The sequence below is a fragment of the Phaenicophaeus curvirostris genome, chromosome 7, assembly GCF_032191515.1.
Source record: "Phaenicophaeus curvirostris isolate KB17595 chromosome 7, BPBGC_Pcur_1.0, whole genome shotgun sequence".
Classification (NCBI taxonomy): domain Eukaryota; kingdom Metazoa; phylum Chordata; class Aves; order Cuculiformes; family Cuculidae; genus Phaenicophaeus; species Phaenicophaeus curvirostris.
The window spans coordinates 12042341-12057377 of NC_091398.1; the positions used below are offsets into that span (position 1 = coordinate 12042341).

Here is a 15037-nt window from a genome sequence, read left to right on the forward strand (position 1 = left end):
ATGCAAAAATGTAATTAAAAATCACTTGGAGTGGGTTGTCTCAGGGTTGCTCACAACTTTATTTAAATGCTCATGTAGGAAGAGTATTATAAAAAAACTCATTTAAAAAAATAGACTCTTTTTTGTGGATGTTGCCACAAATGCTGGAATTTCATGTCATGCAGTTTAGAGCTCATATTCCAAGTGCTTGGAAGGGGTTTTTTTCGGGGATGTGGGGCTACTAGGTTAGGAAAATATTAAAGAAATGGCAAATCATTATGCTATAAATACTGTATCACAGTTTGGTGGACTGTAATGTAGTCCCTTGCAGCATGAGAAGCTGACACTGTGTTGAGCTTTCTAGGCATTTTTACTGCTTCCTGCGAAGACCAATACGTAACTGGCATATTTTTCTGGATTATTGGAAAATGCTACCTTGAAGTGTTGGGAACTTGAAAAAACCCGAAAATTGAATTAATGCCATCTTCTAGTACATGAACTTTAAATATTGTGGCAGATCCTTCATGTCTATCTTGACCAAAACGGTTTAAGATACGCTCCAGGCACCCGTCCGATTGTGTTGTCCGTACCTGCGCCATGTGCGCTCTGGAACTGACATTGAGCGAACCATTTGTGGGTTGCCAGCACCCTCTTGCGGACTGCAGCGGCAGAGAAGGGTTGTCTTTTCCAGGCACAAACACCAAAATCCTTTCCAGGTGCAAGTGGTGTCCCTGCTCCGATAAGCTGCTGGTGGGGGTTTGCATAATGCAGCCACTGAAAGGCCCTGTTGCTTTGGAAGTAGCTTCTGTGGTTTGCAGAACCATTTTAGATTTTTCAGACTGATTAAGTCACATAAATATTTTCTTGTAACTAGGAAGTTGTCTGTAAAAATAAACCCATCTGTTCCTGGTTGAGCAGCTGTGCGATTTATATGTGTTTATGGAAATAAAAGAAAATTTCCTGCATGTTAATCGTTCCTGTTGTCCTGTATCTTTCTTACCCTGCATCTGCCATTTCTTTCCCACCCACTGCTAGCAGTTGATGGATTTTCCAGTTTTGCAAGCACTTCAGGAGAATGCAAGCCGATGCAAGTAGTATCAAGCACCTGGTGTTTGAACACTAGGCTATGGTGTGAGGTGTTGTTTATATGAATTAAAATCAACCGCTAAAAATAAAATTTAAAATCTACATTCAAAATAAATTCTTAGAAGGCGACAGATTTAGGTTTGCTTGCAGGATAAGTTGGCTGTGATTACACAGGGGTTAATTTTAGTTTTAAGCCATTACTGGTCAAAATTTTTGCTGACTGTTTCTGCTGGAAGGTGCAGAGATTGCAGATTGGGTTCTGCTAAGTAGCTGCTTGTACCCCTGAGATGCTTATGCTGACCCTGAGTCCTGAGCATCTTCAGTCTTGATATATTTCTTTTTCCCCAATCAGGAACATCCAGAATTGTTCCTCCCCCTCCCATTGTGGTTACCAGGGAGCTGGTTCTGTGACTGTGTGTATGCAGTATGTACTATTTATTCCTTCAGAATCAGAAATTTGTCCCTTTTAAGATCAGGAGTTGGTATTTGTAAAAGGAAAATTGCTAACTGTGTTTCTTCTTTTTGCAGGTTGCAGAATCGGCATGTATCTCTAAAGGTAAGCTGACCATATTTGCCAATATGTAGTGAGATTCTTTGTTTACTGATTGATGCATTCAGATAATAACTTGGAGGAGAGAATTAATCTTAATGTATATTTAAAACGTCATTATTTTATATGTAACTTTTATGTTTGTTCACTAACCCCCTTCAAAGATATTGGATTAGTACAGTTTGAAAATAGAGAAAATATTGTTAAGAAATATCTAGTTATCAAGTTGTTGTATGTTACAAAAAATTGCCCTTCTGACTGCAGATTTGTTCCCAATCCGTATTAATAAAATAAATATGCAAAGATAACATAGAGGACTTGAGAGTTTGAATGTTTGAGTCAAGCTCTATGACTGATTGTGGAGGGAAAGGAGGAATTATGTCCAATATATATGTCTATCTCCTAATATCAAACACCACCCCACCTGCCTAACACTTCTTTCTTTTTATAAAATAATGTTGAGATCTTTGAGACTTTCTTACCCTCTTTTATAGCTATTTTAGATTTTTGTTCCAAGTAGGTATTATTTTCCTTAGGATCTCTGGGTAGCTGCACCTGTTATCTTTTAAATGATAATGAAAATACTGATGTTACTGGGAGATCAAGGCTGTTCATACTTCTCTGAATGGTTACCACTTTTTCCGTGGTTGCACATCCTAAATACTTTTCTGATAGTTGTGGGTATTTGAGGAGCCTTTCAGAAATAACGCACGCTAAAAATTGTATGTTCAGTTCTCAAAGTATGCTGGTAAGAAGACGAGGTGGTGCTACCTAAAGCAAAATGTTGTAATTCATATAGGTTACAAATTAGTTTACAGTAGAATAGATCTGCAAACATCCCAAGACATTTCTGTTTTAGAGCTGGGGTGTAGACTTTCTTTGTCAAAGTAAAATCAGTTATTTATGTAGTGTAACAGCAGATGGTGCTGTTGGAGAGGATTTAATTACCTGAGGCGTTGAGGCTGAGGCCAAGCTTTGGGGGTTCCTGGTGTGCACCCAGCAGCTTTGTGTCTGGATGTTTGCTGTGCTGAGCTGATGCTCAGGCTGTAATTAGCCTGTACTAATTCTAGTGGTTGCTGCTAGCTTATGTAAATTCTTGCTCCAGTACACAGGGCTTGAAAGCAATCTTGCTATTGGCCTGTAATAGTATCTGCACCCTTGAAAACCGTGTGAATTGCATGTGGGGAAAAGAATAGCTGGGTGTTTACACAATACGATGTGCAGTTATTTCTTCCAAGAGTGTGTAAAGTAAGTGGATAATAGTGGCCAAATATAAGTAAATGAGATTTGCAAGGATTCTTTTGGTGCATAGGAATTTTCATGCAATATTTAAAGTAATGAGTTTATTTTGTATTCTATGATCAAACACTCCTTGTACTCCTTCCTCTTTTCCAGCTTACGTGATTCAGAGTGAGTCTTATGGGTACATAAAGATATGATAGATTATTCCTGTTAATTTTGTAATGAGTACTGGATGAAGGCGTCACAAAGTGCTGTATCTGGCGGAAGGGTGTGGCCTTGAGCCTCCTGTGCTTGGGAACCTGGACTGTGAGGGCCAGTAGATGCCATAGCTCTAGGATCTTTTGGGTATTGAATATTGAATTGTATGCATATTACAGATTGCATATTTTTTATTTTCTAAAGCTGTCATTAATGTGACAACTGCAAATGAATGCAATAAGTCACTGAATTTCTCTCTCAAGTGCATTGTGTACATTCCTTAGTACAGGAACTTAGTAGTACAGATTTTAGAGACTTTATTTCTCTATTGAAATCTGTCATTCTTTAAGCTAAAATTAGATCTTCCTAACTCCAGAGGTACTTTGCTTTGGGAAGCCAGTGATCAGTAGGAGCTGCTTTGGAGAGGAGAGCTCCTTGGGAGTGAGCCAGAGTCTTTTTTCAGTCCTATGAACCAAATCTCTGTCAAGTTCGGGCAGATAAATTAGTTGTTGAAGGCAAAAACACTTCCAAACTTTAAGTATCTCATGCAGTAACTCTTCCCTGAAAGGGAAAGAAAAATACACAGTTATGTACCTCTTTCTCACTTGTAGTGAGAACAAGGTGGAGAAAGTTTCAACAGCTGGAAGAATTACAGTAAAGAGCTCAGTGGTTTCACAGGTTGCTTTTTTTGCTTTTTACAAAATATGCTGTTGGCTCAAAAGAACAAAATGAATTCCCATTCTCCTAAGGAGTGTGTTTTCCCTTTTTCTCTCCACATATCTTCTCCTTCAAGGCCGTGTAGATGTAGATACCTCACCTTCTTTGTCCTTTCCTCGTCATGCATGGTTTAATGTGGATTTAAATATCAATCTTGGCCTGAAACTGTTAAGTAGTGAGGCACAGAACTGCTAACTTAAGTCTTAAATTAGGTCTATTTGAGATGGGGAAGTGCTCTGCCAATGTGCACCTAGTGCCCATGCTAACACTGGAGTTGCAGGCTTCACTGAGGTTTCCCTGATGTCTGCCTTCATCTTGCCATGACTGTGTAGGCCCATCGGGATGTAGTATTGCAGGGCCTGATGTCAAACTATTGTCACTTTTAAATGAGGCAGTTCCTGGTTTCCCTGAGGGAAAAAAGTTTTTGTATTAATCCAGAGCATACCTCTGGTCTGTGAGCCAGGCAGTATTTAGTAAGGGGAGAAGAGGTGCTAGAAGCATAAGAAAAGCATAAGCATTATGGCCTCAAGCTCCGCCAGGGGAGGTTTAGGCTAGACGTTAGGAAAAAATTCTTTACAGAAAGGGTCATTGGGCACTGGAACAGGCTGCCCAGGGAGGTGGTTGAGTCACCTTCCCTGGAGGTGTTTAAGGCACGGGTGGACGAGGTGCTGAGGGATATGGTTTAGTGTTTGGTAGGAACGGTTGGACTCGGTGATCCGGTGGGTCTCTTCCAACCTGGTTATTCTGTGATTCTGTGATTCTGTGAAAACACCAGACTTTATTTGTGCTGTGAGGGAAGAGCTGTTTTTAGATGATGATGGGACTCATTTCCTCCTGAAATTCTTGATGGTAAGTGTGCACATGATAACATGACCATGGCATTGGTGGCTTGTTCAACCATGGCAAGTTCTTCTTTTTAAATTGTGTAAACTGACCACAGATGGTCCTGTTGATATTCCTGTTGATATCCTGTTGATATTCCTTCATCGAATGAAGCAGTGTCCATTAGCACAGATAAAACTTCAGCTCCTCTAAACCAAGTGGGGCAGTTTGCGGCCCTTACCACTTAGCCTTCTTGCAGAAATAGTTTTGGTAAACAAGTTAACTCAATCTCAGAAGCTTTCCATCGCACCCTGGAGATGAAAAGGTGGCATCTCTGGTCTGGAGAACAAGTGCCAGCAGAGGGAGCAGTAAGTGGCGAGGCAGGGCTCCGTGTTAGCAGGTCAACCCAGTCCCACTGGTGAGCTTGACTGTATTGGTTTTGGTTAGTTGAGTACTGCTCATTTAAGATGCCAGTCACAGTTTTTTTCTGAAAATGCCACACTGGCTAGGTGTCAAAATATAATGGTTTATGTAAGTAATCTATGAGAGTTTGTCCAGAATTGATCATGTGCTGTCTTCCAAAGAGCCAAGGACTGTCTGTTACATGGAGAAGTGAAGGTCTGAGAGCAGGTGGTGGTGACTTGTCAGAGAGGTTTCCTCACTCTAGTAATACATGGAAGAAACCTGCGGGGCTTGCATCTGCAAACATCCCCTGTTGGAAGTTGTTTTCTGTCCTGCGGGGTTTAATCTGCAGGCAGGATTAAAGGACAGCTGCAGCCCCCAGTCTGTGTTGGTGATCCACAAGACCCACAGGATCCGCAGGATAAACATGTGTTTGTTTGTTGCTCAAACTGAGGAAGCGGGATGGTACCATGTTATCCAATAATGTCACGTGTTGCTTTTTTTGCTTATAAAAAGGCTGGGAATTGCTACAGTTAATGTTGATGTTGGGAAATCTCTCTGTAAGACAACACATGCAAACCCTTGTATGCAAAATGTGAGACTCAAACATTGCTCTTTGAGATTTGCATGTAGGTGTATTACTGCTATTCACAAATTTATTTTGTGCATTTCTAGGCAATGTATAAAATATGTACCTAAGAACACAAGGAACAATTAGAAAGGATGCCAGAGGCAGCTTGGTTTCATGCACTAGGCTGTATAAACCTTCCCTTACTTAGGTCTCTCGTCGTTTCTGAGATGTGTATAAGGCTGAAGCAACACCAAAGAGTTGCCCTCTCCATTTTTAGTAAGAAAATAAAAATAAATTTGCCTTTCCACACCTAGTAGTGAGTATGTCTTTGATACTGTCCTTTTAAGAAAACTATCCTTGCTTGCCCCTTTCACTTCCTGAAGGGTTAATTGTCACATGTGCCTCTTGCGGTGGGTAGGGATGAGCTGCAGTGTTTGTTCATCATAGTGCATCTGTGCATCCTGCTGTTTTGAGGAACGGCCCTCGGCTGGGTGAAGAGGGTGCAAGGAAAGGCAGGGTAACCCTCTTTGCCTCGTGAGGAGGGGGCGAGGGTGCAGCAGACTGGCGAGCTGTGGTGGTGGACTGTAGGCGTGTGCATGGCATCTCTTCCAGCCCCAGCTCTTGGCATGGGGACTCTCGTCAGTGAGATCCGACGGCACTGTAAACGGAGACGGAAGAAACGATCAAAGTGGAAAGGTAGTGTTTTAATTGCTGTACAGTCAAAGTACTTGGGCGGGGGGAGAGAGCGGACACTTAAATACAGAAGTTTTCAAGTGAGGTTTGAACTTCATTACTATGTGCAACTTTAATGTTGTCTGTTTGGATTTATGGAGTAAAAGAAATATTTTGAACAGAACCCTTCAACATCTCCTAACATTTTATTTCACTTAGCTCTCAAAGTTTGGAAGAAAGTGCTTTGTAACAAGTATGAAACTTCTATAAAGCTGCATCTTTCTGGCTACTACTCTCTTCTAATAATCGTTTTGTTTTTATCTGTCAGATTATGTTCCCTGTTCAGATAAAACATTAAGTAGCTGCTGAGTTTTGCTTTCAAGATATATCTACTTTTTCTTTAGTGATAAGGGTAAACCAAGATAGCTCTTAAAGGACTCCTTCAAAACATTTTGTGTGTGCAGTGAATATACAGAATATTCAAACAAAAGAATCGCAAGTTCAGTCTCTCTTTGTACTCAGATAGTGTGTAATTGCTATGGTCAACATTTAATTAAAAGTCCTTGCTGTAGTCTCTTGGGGAAATAAAAGCAAATGCTGTTGTGTTGGGTAGCACAAATTGAAGTATTTCTGGTGTTCTTCCTATCTTTGGCATTACTCTGTGGGAAGTAGAGACTTCAAAACCAAGAGAGAGTTAGAAGTGTAAGTATACCATATTTTCTGTGACTCAAACTCACATACATTTAGGTGTCATTTTGTTGTTTGGCATGGCTGGCCTGTAATGCATTTAGAAGAGGAAAGCTTTTTGCAGTGCTGCTTGTAGTCTCAATAACGCAGGGTGTACTGCTATACAGGATCATATGGTGTTGGTGAATATGCTTAGCAAAGAGCTGGAATTTGTTTGTTGCTCCCATCTTCTACGCCAGCATACTAAACTGAAACTCAAATTTATTTTAGCAGTATACCCAAGGACAAAACAATTTGTGCAGCCAAGGAGGAGGCTTTCTCCGCAGTTCCATTCTGCATATAAAATGCTGTATATGCACTGACACAAATCAGTTAAGTAATATTTATGTCAATTATTCTTTGTTGTTATTTTTGAAAGCAGTAAATCTTTGAGCAGCAATTAAGCTTTTTCCTTTATTTTTACCTTTTTTTCCCTCTTTTCCCACTAATCTCAAAGAGCATTACTCCTATTGTGTCACTTATCCCAGGGCAGGATTTTAGGAATAAAACTTGAGAGTTTACTTACACTGGCTGTCTGAGATGAGCTCGTGGCATTGACGGAGTCCTTTGAAAGCTGTCCTTATTCGGATGCCACTGACGATTACCAAACCTCAGTGCCAAAGCACTGCAGAGACTTTTTGCCTGTGAGATCTGAGAGGTTTTGGGATGTCTGTTGCTAAATGGATTATTTACAGGCAGTGAATGAATTTAGAATTGCAATTTTGCTACATTATGAAACCTGCTCAAATAAAAGTTTGGAAGGTCAAAGAAGTAAAAAATGCTGTTCCTTCTTCAAAGTGAAGTGCTAACTGAATTATTAATGATTTCAGAAATAGTCAAGCATGCCTTGGCAAGAGAGGAAGCTCTTTCTGGTAGTGAGTAGCTTGGGTTCGGAGTCCTTTTTTCTGAACAATTCTACCCCCAGTTTCTGAAAGCACAGGTGGGCCCTATTTTACATGGAAAGACTTTTTAAAATATTTATTTTATTACCTAATCTTGTACCTCTGGAAAAAAATAAACCAAACTGCAGAGCGAGTGAATTTGAAAGATTAGTCTCCTGAGGAATATGTGTACAAAAAGTGCTGAGAAGTTCATTCTCTCTGCCAGTTAAGTGCTGTATGTTATATGTACTGTTTGAATGTTAGTAGTTGAAAGAGTAGATGTTAATGTGGACTTCATTAACACGTACATCTAATCTGTTCTCTTCAAAGCATCTTTGACTTTAGGAAGGTGTTTGTTAGGAGTTAGCTGTAATGGAAATCAGCATTGCGTTACTTCTATGAAATGCACACAGTCTCCTTGCTGCAGTGATGTGCTTCCCAGCATAGCTTCCCACCCATCATGCTCTAAAAGAGGCTTCAAGTGTACTTTGTTCCTTTCTGTAGGCATTAAAGTAAAATCGTAGCCTTCGTAGGACAGTTTTAGAGGAGGGTCAGGTAGGGTCAGTCTAGATCAGTTGACCTGTTCTTTGCCAAGCAAAGGGAAGAGACTATGGAATCTGTGAGCCAAGAATTTGTACCTGTTAGTATAATGAAATGTTATATATATGATGGTAGTTCCTTTTCTAGCTCTTCTCTGCCTGGGAAGATGGTGTGCATATGGCTTTGTACGTGGTGGGAATGTGTATTGTTGAATTGAAAGGTAGTGATGGGGTCACGTAGGTGGCACAATCCAACCCAACAGGCTTTCCTGAACTGTTTCTGCTCCATGCAGGGTGAATTTTGGTGCCTGCAGGACGACATCTAGGGAACCAAAGTATAGGAAAGCTCAGGGCAGAGACACAGGCTTTGTAGGTGGTTAGCCAAGCTCAGCTGGGCTTGCGAGCCTGGGATCTGTGACTTCTGCAAAAGGGCGGATCAGTGAGGAGGGCAATGCGGGAGTAATCCTGGGTGCTGGAGGGAAGTGCTGAGCAGTGCTGATCTTTCTCAAATGTATTTTTTTATATGAAAAGGATTGGGAAGAAATATGGTCATTCGTTATAGATCAAGAATATATTTAGCCTCACTCTTAAACACCTATGGTTAAACCTTAAAAGGACTCAAGCACTTCATGAGAAAATGTGGACAGCCAGCTTAGTGTTGTTTGACTGCACTGCTTATGACTGTAGCTTTGCATCTCTTAGGTTCCTACAGCTCTTCCGTCAACTGTCCTTCCTGTCTTTTCACCTTTATTGATGCTTCCAAAATCTGTTTAGCACTCTTATATAAATAATTGAAGAAAATACATCTGTGTAAATTCTGTTTCTTATAAACTTCAGTAATACAACCAACACTCTGCAATAATTTATACAAATATTTATGCAACTGGAGTTCCTGTCTACCTGTGCTTTTAGCGGACAGGAGCCTAATTTTTCCCTGCTTTAGGCTGGAGGAACAGGATATTCAGCTGTGGGGCCATGGTGCTGAGTCCAGACTGATAACCCAGTTCCTCAGAGGGTTAATCCCTGGTATCGCAGAGCAAGGCAGCTGTACAGCATTTCTCATTTCTGGTGCAGCTTAGGTAGCTTGCTGATCACCTCTGTAATAATTCAAACGTGAATTGTCTGAGTCTTTTGTCCTTGAGCACGCTGTGGTGTGTGCTGAAGGAGCAACTGGAGCCAGTTTGATGTGCTAAATAAGGTGACAATTATTTACAAGTCCTGTTGATTACTGACAACTAATTTTATCTTGTTACACTGGAGTTGTGCTGATGCTATATAATGCAAATGTGGTAGTACAGTAAAATGTTTCCTTAGTGGCTCTAGTGTTTCAGTAAGAACATTGGTTATTTGTTGGTTTTTTTCTTCTGTGAGGGGAAAAAAAGTCTGTTTAGGCTGCACTTAAAAAGTAGTTTCCACTAATGGAAAGCTTAAACCAAGTCTGAGCCTACCTAGGAAAGCACTGAGACTGATATTTAGAGTCAACAGCCATACAAAAAGCTTATTTTAATAAATATTTTAGCTTTAAGCAGTATCTGAGCAACATCACAGAACAAGGTAGCTGCCGCACCAGCTGCTGGCTTGGCTCATTTTCCTACCCACTCTCCACATTCAGGCAACTGCAAATGTGAGTTTTGAAAACCAAGCTAGGACAGTGGTGACGCTCTCTCTGGGCTGTGAGGGACGGACAGTGCTGGGCATCGCACTCCTGAAGATGTTAAATCGGAAGCAGAGCTAACCTCTTCCTATTTATCTTCTCATTCAGTCTTGGACCCAATACTTTCATCAGCATTCACTCTCCCCAAATCTCTCTGGCCTGGCACAGTGATAAGTATCCTTCTGGTCACAGATAAGAATTTCCCAACATGGTCAAGCTTTTAACTTTTATTCAGTTAGGTGTGTATAGTGGTAACGTGGACTTTTAAAAACTGATGTTGAAGCCACCCATGTTCTTTATGAACACCTCAACTGCCTAAAGCCTTTCTAGCATATTATTGTCTTGAGAATAATTATAGTTTCATATGCATTGAAATAAATAATTCTGAAAAGAATCTTTACTCAGAAGGAAAACTGATTTTTCAACAACCTTTGAGGTCCTTTCTCTGATAACGACCTAATGTATTTTCAAGGAAAATTTATCCTGAACTGTTACTCACAAGCCGGGAAAACATAGCATCTTTTGGGAAAAAAAGGTGAGATGCTCCTAAAACATATTTTATATGCTTTCATTTTCAACAATAAATATGCTTAGGTTTCAATTAATATTTTAAAAACCACATTATTAATCACTCTGGTTTTGTTATGTTGGCTAATTAGTTCAAGGGAAAGTGTATTCAGTCTTTGCACTTGCTTTGGTTGCAAATTTTAAAACCCCAAATGTGCTTAGTAAGTACACGTAGTTTGCATAATGTCTGTAGACAGACATACAATTGACTGGCAAGAGTCATTTGAAAACAAGTGAGCATCTCTTTCCTTAGTTCAGCGCGGTGTGTAGCAGGCTGGCAACATTGAGGAGATTGCTGGAGTTTGATTCTGATTCCAAAATGCCCCAGTGGTCCGTGCTTAGTGGTCACGAAATATGCATCATCACAATGAAATAAAATACGGGTATTTTCATGATAGCACATCAACATTGGTTTTTGTAACTTTCTCTCCCCTCCTCCCCTTTCACCTTTTGTAGACACAATTCTTGCACTCTTTCAGCACATCTGGATTTTAAATGTAAGTTGGCTGTGGTATCTGAGCTGTGTTCTTACATGGAATGAGTGTTGCTGCTTCTGTTAGTGTAGAGAAATGTTTCCTCTTAACTGTGATATGAAACTGTGTAAAATTGTCCATAATATACATAAGGTATAATCTGCTTGATTGTAATAGTGGTATGCCAAGAGTTATAGCCTCAATGATAGTGTGGAGTTAATTAGGATTAGAATCAGGCTTTCTCTATGGTAACAGAAACGCAAATTTAAGCAGCTTTTATAGAGTAAATAGAAGTAGCCTGTTTAGCAAAAGTTCTACTCGAATTTCTAATCTCTTTAAGGGAAAAAGGCTTATGTGATTTGTGTGATCCTCTCCCCTCCCTCTGTCCATCTGCTTCAGTGAGGATGGTGACCAGGTGCTTGAGTCATGCCTAAGCCAGCACTGCAGCAATGGAAGCATGCCACACTTTGTCATTAAAATTTGGTGGGCCAGATGTTTCTAGGTGTTATGGGGACCTAGATCAGGGCAGGGGTGTGATCCTGCCCATCTGACAGTAGCCTGCCCTGAGCTGTTGTGTTGCAGGGAGCCTTGACTGTTGGCAGAGATCCTCTTGAATATGTTGTGCTCACGTTCAGAGTATGCACTAGCACAACATCTCAGATTTTCTGAAGTGATGTCTTCTTTCCAAAGTCTGTCACTTCCCAGCTGGGACTGAGGAAATCTCAACAGCTCAGTGTCTCTGGCTTTTCATTTGTGTAGCAGTCCAGCAGCAGAGTGAGGTGCCTGGGCATCTTGTCCTACTGCCGCGCTCTTGGAGGCATTTCTCTTGACTTTCTCTGGAAAATAGTTGTTTTTCCTTCCCAATTTTCTCACTCATCCTTTCTTCCTTGGCAAGTATTCCTGTTGTTTGTCAGTTATTGGTGGCACTTGTGTACTGGGCATTGATGCAAGCATTGCTGCACGAGCCCAAGTGGCCAGTGGGTCTAGGGACAAGCAGTAGCGCTAGAAAGGCAATAAAACACGTACTTACCAACATTAAATAATACATACATTTGCAATTTCCTATTGGGCATGCCACACTAGCATAGCAATACAATCACCTGCAGGGAAAAGGCTGCTAATTCGTCCAATATTAAGCAGTAGAGGTGTCAATGCCACCCTGTTCAGCACAGTGGGGCATATTGCAGTGTATGGATGAAATCCAGAGGCTGTTGAAGGCGGAAAGAAAGGACTTCTGATCAGATCCCACATGTATGTTCGAAAGTCTTCTCTGAGTCTTTTTTTTTTAGCTCTGATTAAATGAAAAGTGATTGAGGTGATGCGTTTGTTATACTCTGCTTAGCAAAGCATACTGGTTTATGGCAACTTCAGTTACTGGTTTGTATGTTCCCCCATTATTGCACTGAGACAGGTGCTGTCAAGAGACAAGGACTGCTCGTCAGCCTGAAGTGGTCAGGATTGTGGCTGCAGTAGCCTGCAGCTGGGACAAAACACAGTGGGACACTCTGCATCCCTGTGCGTTCATCATGAGTATTTAAGCTCAGACAAGGGGTAGCCCACCTGTGGTATATCTGTGATCCTTGTTTGCTAAAGGGATTAGCACTGGAGTTGGAGCTGTCTCGTGCTGGGTCAAGCAAGCCGTGAGCATCTTGGGGTGAAGCCCATCACCTTTACTGGTGGAGGAGGAAACATAAATGATACCTTAAATAGTGTCACAAGGTCAGCAATGCGATGTGGGCTGACAGACCAGCTCCTGGGTAGCCGTTTCTAGGACTGATGGGCATTGCAGCAGGAGAAAGTTTTAGGGTAGGATTTGGGAGGATAATATTATAACTTTCTGTGTACTTACAGGGCGCTCATCCCTGGTGTGATAATGTTGACATGAAAGCCTGGTGGGTCAGTCACAACTGATCTATTTGTGACGTGAAGTTCAGATCGGTCTTGCAGCCATATGGGAGTGGTGATGGAGCTGGGCAGAGTGTGGAGAACTGCAAAGGTTTTTCCGCAAAGCAAAGGGTGTGAAGGGAGGACAGCAACCCGCTCTGTAGAGGATGAGTGCATATATGTGTAGCCAGGCTGGAAGCGATGGTCTGAAAAGCTCTTTGAATACGCAAAGAGGGGATTTGTTACAGACCAGCAGGGAAGTGGTAGTATGCGGGGTGAATGAGGGCAGGGGTGTGGAAGAGAGGTTGCCACTCTGAAACACACAGTTGATGTAAAATTTTGGTGCTCATGAGGTGGAGTTTACATAGTCATTCCATACACAGACTTTGGATTAAGTAAAAAAAAAAAAATGTGGAAATGCTGTGATTTGTTTTAGGTGCTCCTGGGAGTCTTGGGAGAAGTAGTATGTGTGAGTCACACATACTGTGTACTCTGTCCTCCTTGGAATTCTGCACTGCTGGTGACAATATTAGTGGGGAGTTCTATTGCTTGTCTGATTTGTCATAGTTTTACTGTCTGCATGAGTTTATGCTGTCTGGTTTGTGGGGAATCCAAGTGGCTTCATTGTGCTCAGAAGGGTGGTTTTGCATCTTTTGTGACGGGCTCTCCTCCCTGTTTGTGCAGAATCTTCTTAGTTACTTAAATCGGTGGCTTCTTCAGACAGGGTTGGGGAATGGAAAGGAATCATCTTGCCTGAGCAAAGGCACTCACTCAGTTCACAAACTAGGATCATTTTAAAGGTTTTAACAGCGGTGGTAGGAAATCCATGATATCTGCAGGCATATGGGCTTTGTTTTCGAAACAGTATGTGAAATGGTGACTTAGAGATTATTGCTTTTTCATTCTGCTATAAGAGGCATAGCATTAATTAGTGTTATGATTGCTAAAGGCACATTTGAAATTTTCAGTGAGGGCTGCTTATCTCCTGCTGTGAAAAGAAAGCTGGGAAGATTGCACATAGTCGTGTGCTGAGGATTTGTTTAGTTGAGGATAAACAGATTTCATTGTTTTAAATTACTCCTTAATAATATTTAGCATGGATGTTGACTTTGCAAACTTACGCATCTATGTGTATCTTCTAGCATCATTCTTCATTTCTCAGTATCTAATACTTATTTTTGGACTCCAAATTTCTTGATGTTTCTGATACATGTTTAACATTTACACTTTAATCACTTATATGCCAGTGGTTACAGCTTTACAAAAAACTGGTTTTGAAGTGACAGTTTCACTGGGCAAGTCACACAGTTATCCTGCTCATACAGCATCTCCTGGCGGCTCAACCATGAAGTCTGAGGGCAGTGATCGGCTGGCCAATTGTTCAGCCAGCTGTTTGGACTACAGGGGTGGTTGGTGCTGCTTCTGTGGCTGCCGTGCTGGAGAAGGAGTGCACCTGCATCTTTCTTGTGGGTCACAGTGCTGTCGAGTGATCAGCTGCAGTATTTGTTTCTGTATCCTTACGTATCTTTCATTCTTGGATGGAAGTTTTTCTTGTGTCAACCTCATGAAGTCACCTGGTTGGTTTATGTTTCCTCTTCTAAATAACTTTTGACTCTGTCTGATTTCCACCAGTGCTAACACTTAAAGAAGTCTCAAAGAGTTGAAGTTCCTAAATATTTGATGTTGGCAGCTGGATGAGAGACACAGATGTGTCCTCACTGGGAGAAGGGCAAAATGCAATGTAACAGAGTAAATACTTCAGTGCTATAAATTGTGCCAGCCCATACAGCAGCATGAAACCAAGTAGCATCTTTTATGCCACCTGCCTTATGGTGTTCATAAGCTTTTGAAGGCACAAATGCCCTCTGCTTCCTGCCCTGTTCTCCCTGTCTCTTCCAGCTGCAGCCTCAACCCTTGGTTTCACAAGGCACTGCTGTTCCTGACAGCATTCTCTTAAGACACCATCATGCCTCTCTTATTCCCAGCCATAGCACCCAGGTATTTCTCCAGGTACCAATAGTGGTGTACTGGTGGTGAGAATCAATTCCCTCATCTGATCTGGCGTGTATGACTC

General features: G+C 41.3%; 1 protein-coding gene across 1 annotated transcript in view; it reads left to right on the forward strand.

Annotated features, from left to right (window-relative positions):
* The first annotated feature begins 1574 nt into the window (after positions 1–1574).
* Positions 1575–15037, forward strand: part of ADARB1 (adenosine deaminase RNA specific B1) — a 68494-nt gene continuing 55031 nt past the window's right edge. The window contains exon 1 of the mRNA XM_069860842.1: positions 1575–1621. The gene's annotated coding sequence lies outside the window, so the exon portion shown is untranslated. The remainder of the gene's footprint in view (positions 1622–15037) is intronic.